The 13,984-nt window shown below is 39.1% G+C and overlaps 1 protein-coding gene across 2 annotated transcripts in view; it reads right to left on the bottom strand.

Moving 5' to 3' along the window:
* The window catches only part of RASSF8 (Ras association domain family member 8), a 95,804-nt gene that overhangs the window by 47,940 nt on the left and 33,880 nt on the right, over positions 1-13,984 (bottom strand). The window contains exon 2 of one of the 2 annotated variants that reach the window (XM_074357502.1): positions 12,916-13,010. The exons of the other annotated variant lie outside the window; for it this stretch is intronic. The gene's annotated coding sequence lies outside the window, so the exon portion shown is untranslated. The remainder of the gene's footprint in view (positions 1-12,915; positions 13,011-13,984) is intronic. 2 annotated transcript variants of the gene reach the window in all.

Genomic DNA, 13,984 nt, shown 5'->3' with positions numbered 1-13,984 from the left:
CAGAAGAAACTGCAGTCAAGACTTCTGTTGTCTGAGAGCTCTGCCACGGTATTCCTTTATACGTAGCTGCAGTAGATAAAGGTGTAACTTTTGCCGTGAAACACCTCAAAATCTAAAAACCAGCATCATTAGTTACCTGTTATTTCATTCATTATTAATCAGACTCCTTACCATTCCAGTTTTCACTGTGAACCACTTCAAACTAAAGAAAACTTTCTCACTTTTAAGTTCAGTGGGTTCTCCCTTCATCTCACCATCGACTTCTCAATTCCAAGAGAATCACTGAGCACATCGCTAACCACCTCCATCCTTCCTCTTCAGTGTGGGTGCTGCCTGCCCCCCCCGGACGCCTCCTCTTGATGGAAGCCCCTCATAGCCATCTTTGTACATCTCTCCCCACCTTTTGCTCAGCTGACCACCCGTTCTGCACACAGTCACCATCTCCACACATGTGGTCCTACACGTCTCCATATGAGAATCTGACAACCCAGATGGCCCATGAGTCTCTGCTATTCCTTTATCACTAGGGCTCCCTCTGAGGGGAGAGGCACAGGACCACATGACAACAATATTCTGGACACAAAGCCTTGAGAATTCTCTGGGATCTACAGATGTTGCTTAAGGCTTCCTTCGGTTTCTGAAGTACAGAGTCGGGTAATAACTCCTCAGGTGAGCTCAGGAGATTTTTCTCAGATCTGTACAAGGCAGAACAAATAATTCAATTTTTAGGATTAATAACCTTGAGCAACAAAACCTCTTTCGGATTCCAAAGAGGGAAAGACAAAATGGTACTAGAGTCCTTAAAACACTTAAAAATGACAAATGTACTAGGTTGGAAAGGGACAGTTCATTATTCTAGTCTCCATAAACAGGCCTGATACTAACCAGCCTTCCTTAGATCCCCAACCCCTTTCCCTGGCCTCTTAGGGATCCAGAAGTCCCTCATGCTGTCCCTTGTTTGTCCAAAGGCCCCAGTCAATCATACCCTGCTGTCCCACCACCAACAATAGAATTCTGCAGCCCAGAAGCATTTTTCTTCTTCATTAAGTCCTCTCCATGTTGGTTCCAGTGGCTGAGGTTGACCAGATATTAAGGGGGAGGGAGAATATCAGACTAACGAAAGCACATTAAATTCATTCCAGGTTGATAACATGAGAAGAGATAATCAGGGCAGAGAGCTTTCCTACTGTCCCTGAGACAAACACCAGTGCCCATCCTTGGAGCTGGGGGAATCACGGTGTGGCAAGCAAGGTGCAAAATGTAAGGAGGCATCTTATCCAGCACCAGCGCTATGCCTGCAGCTGTGAGACGGCGCCTCTGTGCACATTGTGCCCTGCTCGGTGCCTTGCTTTCCTTACTCTACACGCCTCACTCCTTTCTGCCTACAAGTCAAAATGGCTAAGATGGTCCCAGCGGACAAGAAGGAAAAACTTCAGCTGCTCTCAAGTTGCTGTCTAAAGAAAAGCAGTTGGTTCTACCTTCCCTTCTAATTTCCTACTAATTTCTAATTTAGTTTCTGGTTAGCACCTAAGCTCTTGGTTGGTGCCTGATAAACTTTCCTAAACAAAAAAACCAAACACTAGGGACTGAGAAAGCCTTTGGCCCCAGGGCCTAACACCTACAAGGTGTTTGTTAGCTCCCCCAGGGCTCCGGCTCACGACACCTGGAAGGCAAGTGAGCTGTACGCTCACAGGAGCCCTGAGGTGAACTGGGACGCCGGCCCCCTCAGATCTGCTCCAGCATCATTGCTCTGTCTGTGGATTTTTATGCTGGATCAGAGGATAAACAAGGAGCTACCTTACCCATCTTTAAAACAGCAACAACAAAAACCAAAACAACTTTCTTCTGACCCCACTTCCCCACCAGCTATGCTCTATTTCTTGTTCCCTTTTTATTTTCTTACCTCCCATTCTCTACTGAGCTGGTCCTGTCAGGCTTTTGCCCCCATCACTCCACCAAATGCCCTTTATCAAGGTCACCAATCACCTTCAGGTTGCTAAATCTAGAGTCAGTTTATCCCTCCTCCTCTGGACACACTTTCTTCTTTGGCTGCCAGGACACTGGTCTTCCTCTGTCTTCCCTGTTGCTCCTTCTCAATCTTCTCTTCTCTCTGTTTCCTTAATGTCTGAGTCCTAAATGCAAGTCACTGACCCTCTGCTCTTTTCTATCCATATTCACACCCTTGGTCATGTTGTTCAACTTATCACAACTTGAAATACCATGGACTTGACAACTCCCACATTTACATTCTGGCTCAGACCTCTCGCTCTGACGTCAGCCTGGCATTCACGTGCCAACTCTGCACTGCACTTCGACGTCCTGCAGACAACTCAAACTCAGCACGTCTCAAAAGGAGCTCTTGATCTCACCTCCCTAACGTGTAGCACCCACACCCTGGCATCTCAGCTGAAACCAACTAGAACGCATCCTTTTAGCTGCTTAGGCCAAAAGGCACACAGTTAATCTCGATCGCTCTTACAGCCCATTATCCAGCCTGTCAGGAAATCTGTTGGCTCCACCTCTACCACGTGGTCACACTCTCGCCTGAACGACCCCACAGCCTCTTCATGAGTCTCGCCGCTTTACCTGGTGCCTGCGCTACCTCCAAATCGCCTGTTCTCAACACAGAAGCCAGAGAGAAGAGAAATAAAGGAAAACCATAACAAAGAGACATGGACGTAAATACATAAATGGCAAGACATCATGAAGTACAGCTGACCCTCGAGCAACATGGGTTTGAACTTTGTGGGTCCAATTAAATGCAGGTCTCTTTTTTCAATAAAGACTACAGCACTACACGATCCACGCCTGGTTGGCTGTGTGGACGCAGGAGTGCAGATACAGAGAGCCGACTGTGGGACCTCAGCATCCTCGGATTGTGATACCTGCAGCAGGTCCTGGAACCCATCCTCCATGGCTGCCAAGGGATGACTCCAACTGGATGATTTCAACTATATCATAAATGAGGCAATTACAAGTGCAGGCAGTAGTAGGTACATGGAAAGGAAACCCAAATAAATTCAAGGGCACAGCTGCCTGATAGTTTTTTAAGTGAGGGAACAACTCTTTTTTCAAGTTCTGAATTAAATATGTTTTCCCTTAATTTACATAATAGTTTCATTCCTGGAAAATTAGTTGTATTTTAAGACAATGCGAAAATGCTTGTGTATACACATGAAAAGTTATGTCTGGTTGTGGTTTTTCACTAGGAAAGTAGAGTGGGCCGTTTTTAAGTTTCCAGTGTGGGGCTGTCCTGCACACTGCAGGATGCCTGGCATCACTGTCACCCATTCCCTAACTCCCAGGAGCATCTCGTCAATCACTGGGGCAACCCGTGACTGAATGCCCCCACAAACGTCCCAAACACTCTTGATGGAGGAACCTCTCCCGCTTAGCAACACTGCTCTAGAGAGAAAGTCTACAAGCTACAGCATCTCTTGATTCTGGAGTTTGATCAAAAGAAGTGTCAGCAACCTACTGAAAAGCACAAAGTGCCACTCACCTCGAGCAAGGGACTAAAATTTATTCAAGAACATCCAAGTACATCCATCGATTCTCAGCTCAGATAGTCCCCTTGTCCTAACACGCTGGTGAGCCTGGCTTGCTTGTGAGATGGCGGTGAGATTGTAATAACTGGCAACTACCCATTACACATAACTTGAAACCTTGGGAATCTGCTACTATGTAAATCCATTTTGCAGGATGGGGACGTTCCAGTGTACAGGAAAGAACACTGGACTGACTGGGAATCAAAAGATCTGAGTTGTAATTCAGGCTCTACAAACAAAGAGATGTATTTACCTATTCGACAGATCTTTATCTACTGGCTAGGCAGCACTGGGACCACAAAGAAGAAGAGAAGAGTTTTTGCCCTAGAGAAGAATTTAGAGGGAATAAATCAGTCTCCAAATGGGTCTTGGTTTCCTAAACCACAAATCTGAATCTTCAAAGTGCCTTCCAAGTAAAAAATAAAATGCAGATTTTATGTATATGCTTTCAATATGCCATGGTGAAGCCAAGGAAAATATAAAATGAAGCAGACAAGATGGTACTAGAGCTAAAGTCACCCACATGATTTTTTTTTTTTTTTTTTTTTTGCTTTTCACATGAGGATATATTACTATATGAAATTCCTATTTGGTTAAGAGTGAAAAAAATCACTATTTATATTTCTACTTCTTGATAATAATAAAAAGATTGAGTACACATTCAAATGATCCTTGGGAGCAAAATGGAATAGAAATGGCAGTTAATATCAGCTTGTTTTTTCTGAAAGCTTTATTTGTTACATCAATCTTTAATCAGTTCATCACTCACACAATTCCCACTCTGACAAGGCACAATTTGCAAAGAATGTGCACAGTAAAATTGTCTAGTGGCTGGAGCAGCTCACAGGAGAAAATGTTAAAACAAATGGAACATTAAGTCAACTGGCTGGAAACAGTATAGCTTTTAATGTTACCTATTGATACCTATTTTTTAAAGTGAGAACATTTTAAAGTAGCAGTATCTTTTTGAAGAATAAGAATATGTCAAATATTTAATTTCTTGAGACTGTAAGGAAATTATCAGGAATAGAAAGTGTGAGTAGTTTTTCTCCTTACAGAGATGTCTGAAGTTTAGGTTACTCCAAACTGTTAATTCTTCTACTCATTCTCCAACTAGAACTTTGTTTACTTATGAATAATTCTGACCCTTTCAATTATCATAAAGGCCAGAGCCCCTAAAAGAAAAGCTTGTTTCTCTCAAACCAGAATAAGAATCTTGTTTTTTAAAAATCAGTCACCTCCTCCCCATCTATGCTCACATTCACACCAAGATGGGCTTGTTGATCCCCAAACACATCATGCTTCTTATGTGCCTTTCTAGGCTTCTGCATATGCTGTTTCTCAGGCTGTTCTAGACGGCCTTCTCCTGCCTCTCTAAAGACCTATTCACCTTTAAATACTCGGCTCAGAAGATACCCACAGCAGCCTTCCTTAACCTCCGCAGTTACAGTATGTCCCCCATGGGCTCCCACAGCCCCTCTTTCATCCCACTACTGCGTAATTTATAATATGACCATAACCGCTCACCACCTGCCCGCCCCCAGTAGACTCTCGGCAAGCCAGAAGACTGGGCGGCACCACGTCTGGATGAAATTGCTAATGAAGAGAATAGCTATGGAAGATGATGGTGAAAGGCTCTAATTCTTCTGCAAAAGATCCAAACCTTGAGGTCTATTACTTCCTCCAGTTTTGTGTTATTTATAAATTATAAGAAAATCAAATTTGGTACTTATGTTACTGATAATTCTATCAATTTCCAGTGTTTAGCCAGCAGATCTTTTCCTCAGGGAAGAAATACATCTCTACAGCTGATGTACAAAACAAGTGCCTCTGATCACACAAAGTCTATTAAATGCATATAAACATTCAGATTTACCAGTTACTTACCCCCCAAAATTCCCCTATTTAGTTTACGATTCGTCCAAAAAAATAGGAAAGCACAAAAGAAAAAAAAGCATAACACAGATAGCTTACAGGGAAAATGGATATGGTTCTTGAACTCTACAATTCATGCCTTTCAAAAGGTGCTTAATTGAAAAGATACAGACTAAACCTCCACTGTAAACTGAGGAACCGCAGGTGCAGTTAGTCGTGATTACCACCGACAACACCCAGTCAGACAACACAGAAAGGATGCGTGAGAAGGAAAGACATCGCATGGCAGAAACGTCTGTACACAAATTCAACTGTTGATATTACATGGTATTACTCGGCAGTGAAAAACTATGTTTTCCCCATCTGATGTGAACCTTTTTAATCGGTAAGACTGTATATTCCTTAAAACAGAAACTATGAATTTCATCCTATTATACCTTAATAATTTTCATGAGATCCACTTTAGATAAAAAGAAATCACCTCTGCAAAACTAGAAAGAGGGATGGTATTATTACTACCTTAGTAGATCTTAAAAACAAAAAATGATTTTGCATTTTGGCCTTATTTTAATTTTTACATTCTCCCTACTGCATTCAGGTAGATGCAGCTGCTGTCTCAACCTACAGGGATGGAAACCAGGTCATAGAGAATGACTCTCCTGAGATAATCGCCACTGGCGCAATCAGGAGGAGATGCGATCACAGTCTTATAATTACGTACTATCTTCATTTGAACAAACTCTGCCAAATGAAAGAATGCAAACCAACAATAAACACTCACTGAGCCCTGACCAATTCAACGTGTAATCTGATCATCATATTTGCCTTTAAGATCATTCTGGAGATTAAAGGAGTCAGCTTTTAATGAATCCCATGTAGTGTACACACACACACACACACACACACACACACACACAGCTATTGTGTATGTTTAAAAAGACATAAATACGTGTTTTTTGTATACATTTTCTACAAAGATACCCAAAAAACTGTTAACAGCAGTTACCTTTGGGTAAAGGAAATACAATGAAAAAGGAGGTAATCTTTTTTTCATTTTATACCTTTCTATACATTTTTAACTTACTGTATTACTTTTGTTAATTAATAACTGTTTTACACACAATCACTAATGCTTTGCTAAAAATCTCTTTTCTAGAATTTCGGAAAAAGAGAAGGTATCACAGACATGTCCTGTCAGAAAAGCAACCTTCGATATCAATTCTTGCTTTCTAAGGAGGAAATTAAACAAACCTGAAAACTACTTTGATAACACAGAAAATCAAATTATATTTAAAGTTAAAAGTGGTTCATTCGTCATTAGCTGTGACTCTTTAAAGAGCAAAGCCACAGGCTCCTTGTTGCTGGGAGCTGGCCCTCCACACTCACCGCAGTCAGGGGTCTGCGCCTGGGGTGAGCCAGGTCCCAGGCTGTGCCACGGGACCGTTCCAGGGTCCTAGGCACGAGAGACACCAAAGGTGATCCTCAGCCACAAAGGGGCTGTGGTGTCACAAATCCATAAGCATCACTGGAAAAAACAAGGCCTCTGCTGAGAGCTGTATTCAGGGAAGAGCACGAGTAAATTAAACAAAGTAATATGTGTAAGACCTGAGAGGCACAGTACCTCTGTGAGATGGGACTGGGGACAGAAGAGAGACTGGTTAGGATAATCCTGTTTATGAAAACTCGAATAGAACAGGTGTATTTCTAAAAATTCCTTAAGTTTCTTGCCCAGGTATAGTCGTTGTAAACAAAATAGTGAAGTCAAGGGGGAAGTGGAGCAGGGATAAAGAATACATCAGAAAGTCTGTGGAATTAAAATACATGTCCTAATTCTCTCATTTAATCTATAAAGACTTTATTAAGCTTGATTCAATGTCACTGGCAGTCAATATCTGAACATGTAAATTGCTGTGACACTTGATTTGAAAGGCACACGGAAAGAGCTAAGATTTAAACACAGGGAAACATTGCTCTTTACCATCCCCAGGGACGCTGGGCCCCTCACTTCTGGGAAGCACCACACCAGACACACAGGTATATACCACGGTCTCATGTGAATGGCAGCCTGGGAATGCCGCCCGTTCAGCCCTGCCCACTCTGACCATCCCATTATTTACATCTGCATAGAGTCCATCTTAACAAATGTATCTTTACAATAAAGTTCTTTTTTTTTTTTTCAAGAAGGCATATGATGAAATCTTAGACATTTGGTCAACCTTAGATTTTCTTTAAAAAAAAAATCCATTTTCAAATTTCTGAATAGAAATAGATTTTTAGAGATTCTGCAATAATAATATAATATAATAATTGTTATTTTCCTACAGTTCTACCACTTAGAGATAATCATCAACACTTTTGTATATTCCCTCCTTGTTTATTTTCTGCATAAATACAGTTAAAAACACAAGATTATAATTTATCTTATGTCCTTATATTGTTACTTTCTAGCTTACTATCATTTTTCCATTTCATTAAATAGTTTTAAAAAAACTGCAGATAAGTTCGTGGGTAGGTAGGCAGGCAGGCGGACAGCTAGATTCCGTTACTGGCCACAGAACAGCCTACTTTCTAGCTGTATCATATAAGCATTCTGACCTTTCTTCCTTCTCCTACTCCGACACCGGGAATCACACAGGTCTGCTTATGTTACATTTGATGTACAGGTCACCCATGTATGTGTCATGTACATGTTTTTCAATCTTCAATATGATATACCAAACATGATATTAAGATTGAAGAAATCTTTAGGTCTGCATCTGTTTGTATCCTTTTCTAAAGCTGTCCACTAGGGACTACAAACTAATTTTTTAATTAGGTATTGATTATTTTCTTACTGACTTGAAATAATTCATTATATATGGGTATTAACTCTATTTTTAGATATAGTAACATATACATATATGCATGTATAGAGAATACTTTTTGTGATTTGACATATGCAAATCTTAATTACTTTATTTATAATGCAATTACATGTATGAATCGTTCCGGTTTTTAAATTTTTGCTTCTGTATTTTTGCTTATCTTTCCCTCAACCCAGTATCAGATATTCATAAACATTCTCTTCTAGTATGTTTATTACTACATTTTTATATTTGTTACTTGTAATGTTATTTTATCAATAAAACATTCTTCTAGGCTTTCCCTACTGTTCCAAGCATTTGTCTATTTTATCAGCACCATACTACTTTTTAATTACTATCTGGCATTACCAGTTCCCCCTCATTATTCTTCTTTATATAAATATTTCTTGGCTCAAAAAAAATGAAATTCATAATCACTGACCTATGAAGAGTCCCTGCTGAGATTCTGATTAGAATTATATTAAACTTAAAAATCAATATACAGAGATTGAAAGTAATTAATGAATTTTCCATATGGAGTCCCTGCATCCTCAGAGAAGAGTTTATAGTTTCATTCCTACGTGCCATTTGCATTTCTCACAAAGTTTAATCCTCAGCAAACTTGCTGTTCCTGTAATGAATGGGCTCCTCTTCCCCCACATTTTGGAACTGGCTATTATTACTATGCAGACCATGATATTTCCAGTATTGACAATGGAACCTCACTACGTTCCGTTAGTTTCAGTTGATTGTCTTAGTGATTTCTTTATTATTTACAAATAGTTCTATCCTCCTTTCCAACAGTTCTCTCGTTCCTTTTTCTTTTCTTACTACACTAGCTAGGTATTTCAAAGTGATTTTAGATAGTGGTGGTGACAGCTGGTCTGTTGCTAATTCCAATAGATAAATTTCTTATTCCATCATTATTAGTATTTTGGCTATTAACATCTGGATCCCAATTTTGTTTATAAAATTATATATACTTCCCATAAAATAGGAAAAGTAAATATCTCTAAACAGTGAGATAATGGGTAATTTTATTTTCCTTCATATTTTCCCAGTAAATAGACTATCAATGTTTTCTAAATTTACATTTATACTTTTTAGAATTCAAATTTGGTTCATTTATGTTTTTAAAGAAATCATCCATTTGATTAAGATGCTCACACATATGTGGGAAAGTCTCTATAGAAGTATTATCACTTTATCTACAGATAACTACACTTACATCCCAATTTTCTATATATTTTAAAAATTAGACTGGCGACGAACTCCTCCAATTTACTGTCCGAGTTTCCTAAAATGACTGGACACACACACCCTTACCTCCTCATTTCTCTTAACGTTCCTTGCTTAAGGAGAACATTTTTAACTGCAAATAATCTTGTTTAGCAATCAGTATCTTACAGAAGGCAAGAGAAAAGCAAATGCTGAAAAAGCTTTCTCTTTAGAAACAACATTCTTCTGTTCTTTGTGAAGGACAGCAGATCTAAAAATAATGGCCTGATACAAATTTCTCAAGGTAAACTTATTCTGCTAACAAAAATAATTCATCCTTTTTATTAAAATACACTTGTACTTAAGACTACAGTACAAGATGTCATAAAATAAAAATATCAACAATTGATATTAGGAAAGTCATAACATTCCCAGCTCAGAGCTCCATGAAAACCAGATTTTAACACTGTTAATATTAGGACTTGCATGTTAACAAATGTCTGTGGCAATCTCTTCAAATCCTGTTTCTTTGATATTTCATTAAGTAACCATTATATTGAATCTATCATGCCATCTGAAATAGTTTGAGATACATTACCAGAAAAATGTTAACTTCAAATATAAACAGTTAGATTTTTTCATTTTTACTCTCCCAGGGAAGTTTCAAAGTACTAAAAAATGCAAACTGCTATCCATTTTCTAAAAACAGAAGTGAAATAATTAGGTCACAATAGATGGCTCCTTTCTTAGAGGGAAAAAAAAAAAAGATGATGAATGCAAGTGGAATGTTTATTGTCACTGAAATTCTTCAGGCCTCGATTCCTAGTACATGTCTCGATGCAGGTTACTATGACAACTTAAATTACAGAAAATGTCCCCCCTTCTTCTACCACGTTGTTTTCTCCACAAGACCATTTCAAGCCTCCTAAAATCTATATGCTTGAATTACCCACAACAACAATAAACATCTCTTTACAGGTTTTATTTAGAAATGCTCCCATCTAAACCCTTTTAAAACCAAGTATAAGTGTATAAAAATAAATTCCATTAAATCTACATGGGACAGAAAACCTACCCTGAAAACATACAAACACAGCTTAAAATATAAAATGTTGAGAGGATTCTGAAACCAATCCCCATTACCAGAGGCACAGTGTATATCACCACCATATGCTTCATCACAGAAACTATGGGAAATTACTTGCAAGGCAGTTTTGAAAGAAGATTGTAGAGCTAAGACTTGTTTATCATTATTTTCCCCTCACTAATGCTTTTTACAGGAAAGTACCAGAAAAGGAGGGGCTGGGAGAATATTACAGTCCTATTTAGAATAGAAAGAGAAGCAAATAAATGATCTGTAAAACCTACTGTCTTCCCTAATCTGTCTTTTACACAAAACATGGGCTTTACAGTTTGCTCTCACACAGCTTCAATTTTGTAAACCTAACAAAGATGCCTTGTGATAAATAATAGTGTGAATTATTCTCTATCTTCGTTCTCTAAAAGAGTAACGGCTTAGGAGAAATTGCACCACTATAGGGAGAAAATGGGATTCAGTCGATATATTCTGATTGTAAAACATTAAAAATTTAAAGTAGCTCCATTAAAAAAAAAAAACTGAAGTAGTTTTACAGTGTGCCAATACTAAGAATTTCAAAGCTGGTTTTGCTGCTTATCAAGTTAACACGACAAACATTAGATGCTTCATTTGGAAAGGCTAAGGGAACTCGTACTCCTTGTATGAGTAAGCTGGCTTCAGTATCCAGCACAGGCAAAAAAGTTTTGTAAGTTCAAGCAAAACTTCATTTAAAAAAAGGAAAACAGAGTGGGATGCTAAAGAAATCTCTTTGCACCTGAAGTCTAGAATCAAAGACTGTTACAGAGCACTTAAGAATAAACAGCAAAAAATGAAAACTCTTCAGCAAACTGCAAGCTACTCACGTATCTCCTACCTGTATTAGTAAATAACACTAGTCTGCCAAGAGAAGCCAACCAAATAATTGAAGTGTTCCCACCCAAATGTACACCATTTCTAAACATTAAACCTGAAGCATAGTTCCTTCTGGGTATAACTAACACATAAATCCTCCTATATAGAGGAAGTAATTAATGTGTGAAACAAAGATTAACAGAACAACTTCATCAATAATGGAAGCTAAATCTAAAATTCAAGTGATCGTTTTACCCAATCATGGCGAGAACTTCAGTCAATAGAGCTACATAACACATTTTTTCCTTATGCTTTTCTTTAGAATGTATTATAAACAGCCGAGCATCACAAAGAGCAGAGCTCAACTAGGATTTTTCAAGTCTCATATAAATGTAACACAATTGCCTTCTTAGAATCAGACTATCTTTTACTCTCCACACCTGTAGCTTTCCGTCCTGGGTTTTCCTAATGTCCAAGCAACATAGCAGAGTCCACAGAACTGAATCAGTGAAGATATGAGCTTGTGGTTTTACGAATCCACTCCTTCCACACAGTCTAGCAGGTACTAGAAGCTTCTAAGGGGAAATTAATTATGTGAGACCTCTGAAATTCATCATCTAGGCAAAAATGCAAGCACACAACTTTTGCAAATGAGAGACTAAGGACTTTAGGTGACAGCACACTGGTTGGTGCCCTTAAAGAGTTTATTCACCTGTAAAATGTGAACAGTTTATTCATAAGTAACTCACTCACTACAAACAAGGTCAAATTATGTTCCCTCCTGGGACCAACAAGCCACTCTAATGTTCAAGAGACAAGAGATCATACACACCAAGCAAACAAAAAGTGGAAAGTAACTCAGTTGTATATGCCCACCTCAGGGGACTTTGTGCCCCCATTTATTTAACGTAGCCAATTACTGACACTATTAAAGAGACAGAGGTTCAAACTATAGGATGCATTTCAGACTTACCAAGACTTTCTAACCTTCCAGTATTAGAAATACATCTGGTTTTTTAAAAATTTATTATTGTATTATTTATCTCATTTTGGCTGGGGTGGGGGGAGGTCATCAGGCTTATTTATTTTTACAAGAGGGACTGGGGATTGAACCCAGGACCTCGTGCATGCTAAGCATGGGCTCGCTCTGCCACTCGAGCTCTACCCTCCCCTCCACGTCTCCGTTTTTAAAGATGCTGCCCATTTAAAGTGTTAGCGGAACAGGCCTCGGGAAGCCTGAGAGTGGTGATACACCAGTTTGCAAAATTTTGCTTCAGACTCCAAATGTGAATCTAGATTTATAATAGAGTGGCAAAGGATACTATTGCCAAGTACACTTTGTACCTACCTGAAGAAATGGCTTACAAATCATGATTCTTATGCGTTCGCTAGTGAACACAATCTCTGAAAGTCTCCTAAAACTTTGAAAAGTTTTCTCTCAAAAAGTCATAAGTGACACTCCTCTCGGGTGCATGGGGGGAGTGTACGTTTGCAGACTCACCTTGCCGTGCTGGCGCCCCCAGGTGGGGAGCGTGAGGTAGTCTTGAGGCAGCGGCGAGCACCAGACAGGTATTCTAGCAGGAGCTACCCCGGCACCTGGAAAGGTACACAGCGTTCGCACAGTCCTGGCTAATTTTTATCTTAAAAATTCTAAATCACCCCATTTTTAACTTCTAATCATCAAAGAGCAAAATACACAAGCTTTTAGTATCAAATGGTTTTTCCCCAAAAGAACTTTTCCTCCCCTCTTATGAATTGCAGGATTTGTGGGGTAGAGATTTGTTTTGTTTGGTTTCAATTAGTGCTTTTATGCCTTTGAAAGAGGGATTTTAGTTGTTTCTTTAAAAGGTCATTTGATGGGCCCATGTGTTCTAGGAAAGACTTTGTGCCTTCTTTTTCTCCTGACCAAAGTTCCCTGCAATCGCACAGTAAGTTCTTGAAAGCAGTTTAGCAGTTAGACATTTGGAAAATTGCCTAAAGCCAGGGCCTAAAAATGAAGTTGAAGGAGAGAACTCAGGATTTCAGTCTTAAAAAATAAAAACATGCTGCATTCTTCCTTGGTGAGTACAAATTACAACCACTGGCTACCCTAAGAAAGAGGGTAACTTGGCACCAGTTCTTTGGGCCATTCTATTGCCTAATACTGTGAGAATGTGAAACTCTGACATTAGCTGTAAAGAAAGCCTAAGAGAGAAATCTTGGCCACAAGACGGGAACTGACACAATTCTTGTGTCTGCCACATTCAGGCTACGTCCTTAACAGACGTATCTGAACTTATTTATAGAAAGGTTTATTTTAGTAACAAGACCATCCTCCATCAACCATTTAAAAAAAAATGTACCAAGACACTGAACTAGTTTTATTATGAATAGAAAATGCCACCCCCAAAAGTTATAATCCTTAAATCTTAGCTATGAAATACTATGAAACATCAAATCAGAAAAAGGATAAGGAGAAAGAACTGGTCCCCAAATCTGATGCAAGCGATCAGAAAAGACACACATTTCAAACACAACTGAGGAAGGCGGAAGCTAGTCCAAGTGCCCCCTTCCAGAGCGGGGTTCTCCCT

Source organism: Camelus bactrianus, chromosome 34, assembly GCF_048773025.1.
Source record: "Camelus bactrianus isolate YW-2024 breed Bactrian camel chromosome 34, ASM4877302v1, whole genome shotgun sequence".
NCBI lineage: Eukaryota > Metazoa > Chordata > Mammalia > Artiodactyla > Camelidae > Camelus > Camelus bactrianus.
This window is presented reverse-complemented; position numbering and strand designations above follow the sequence as displayed.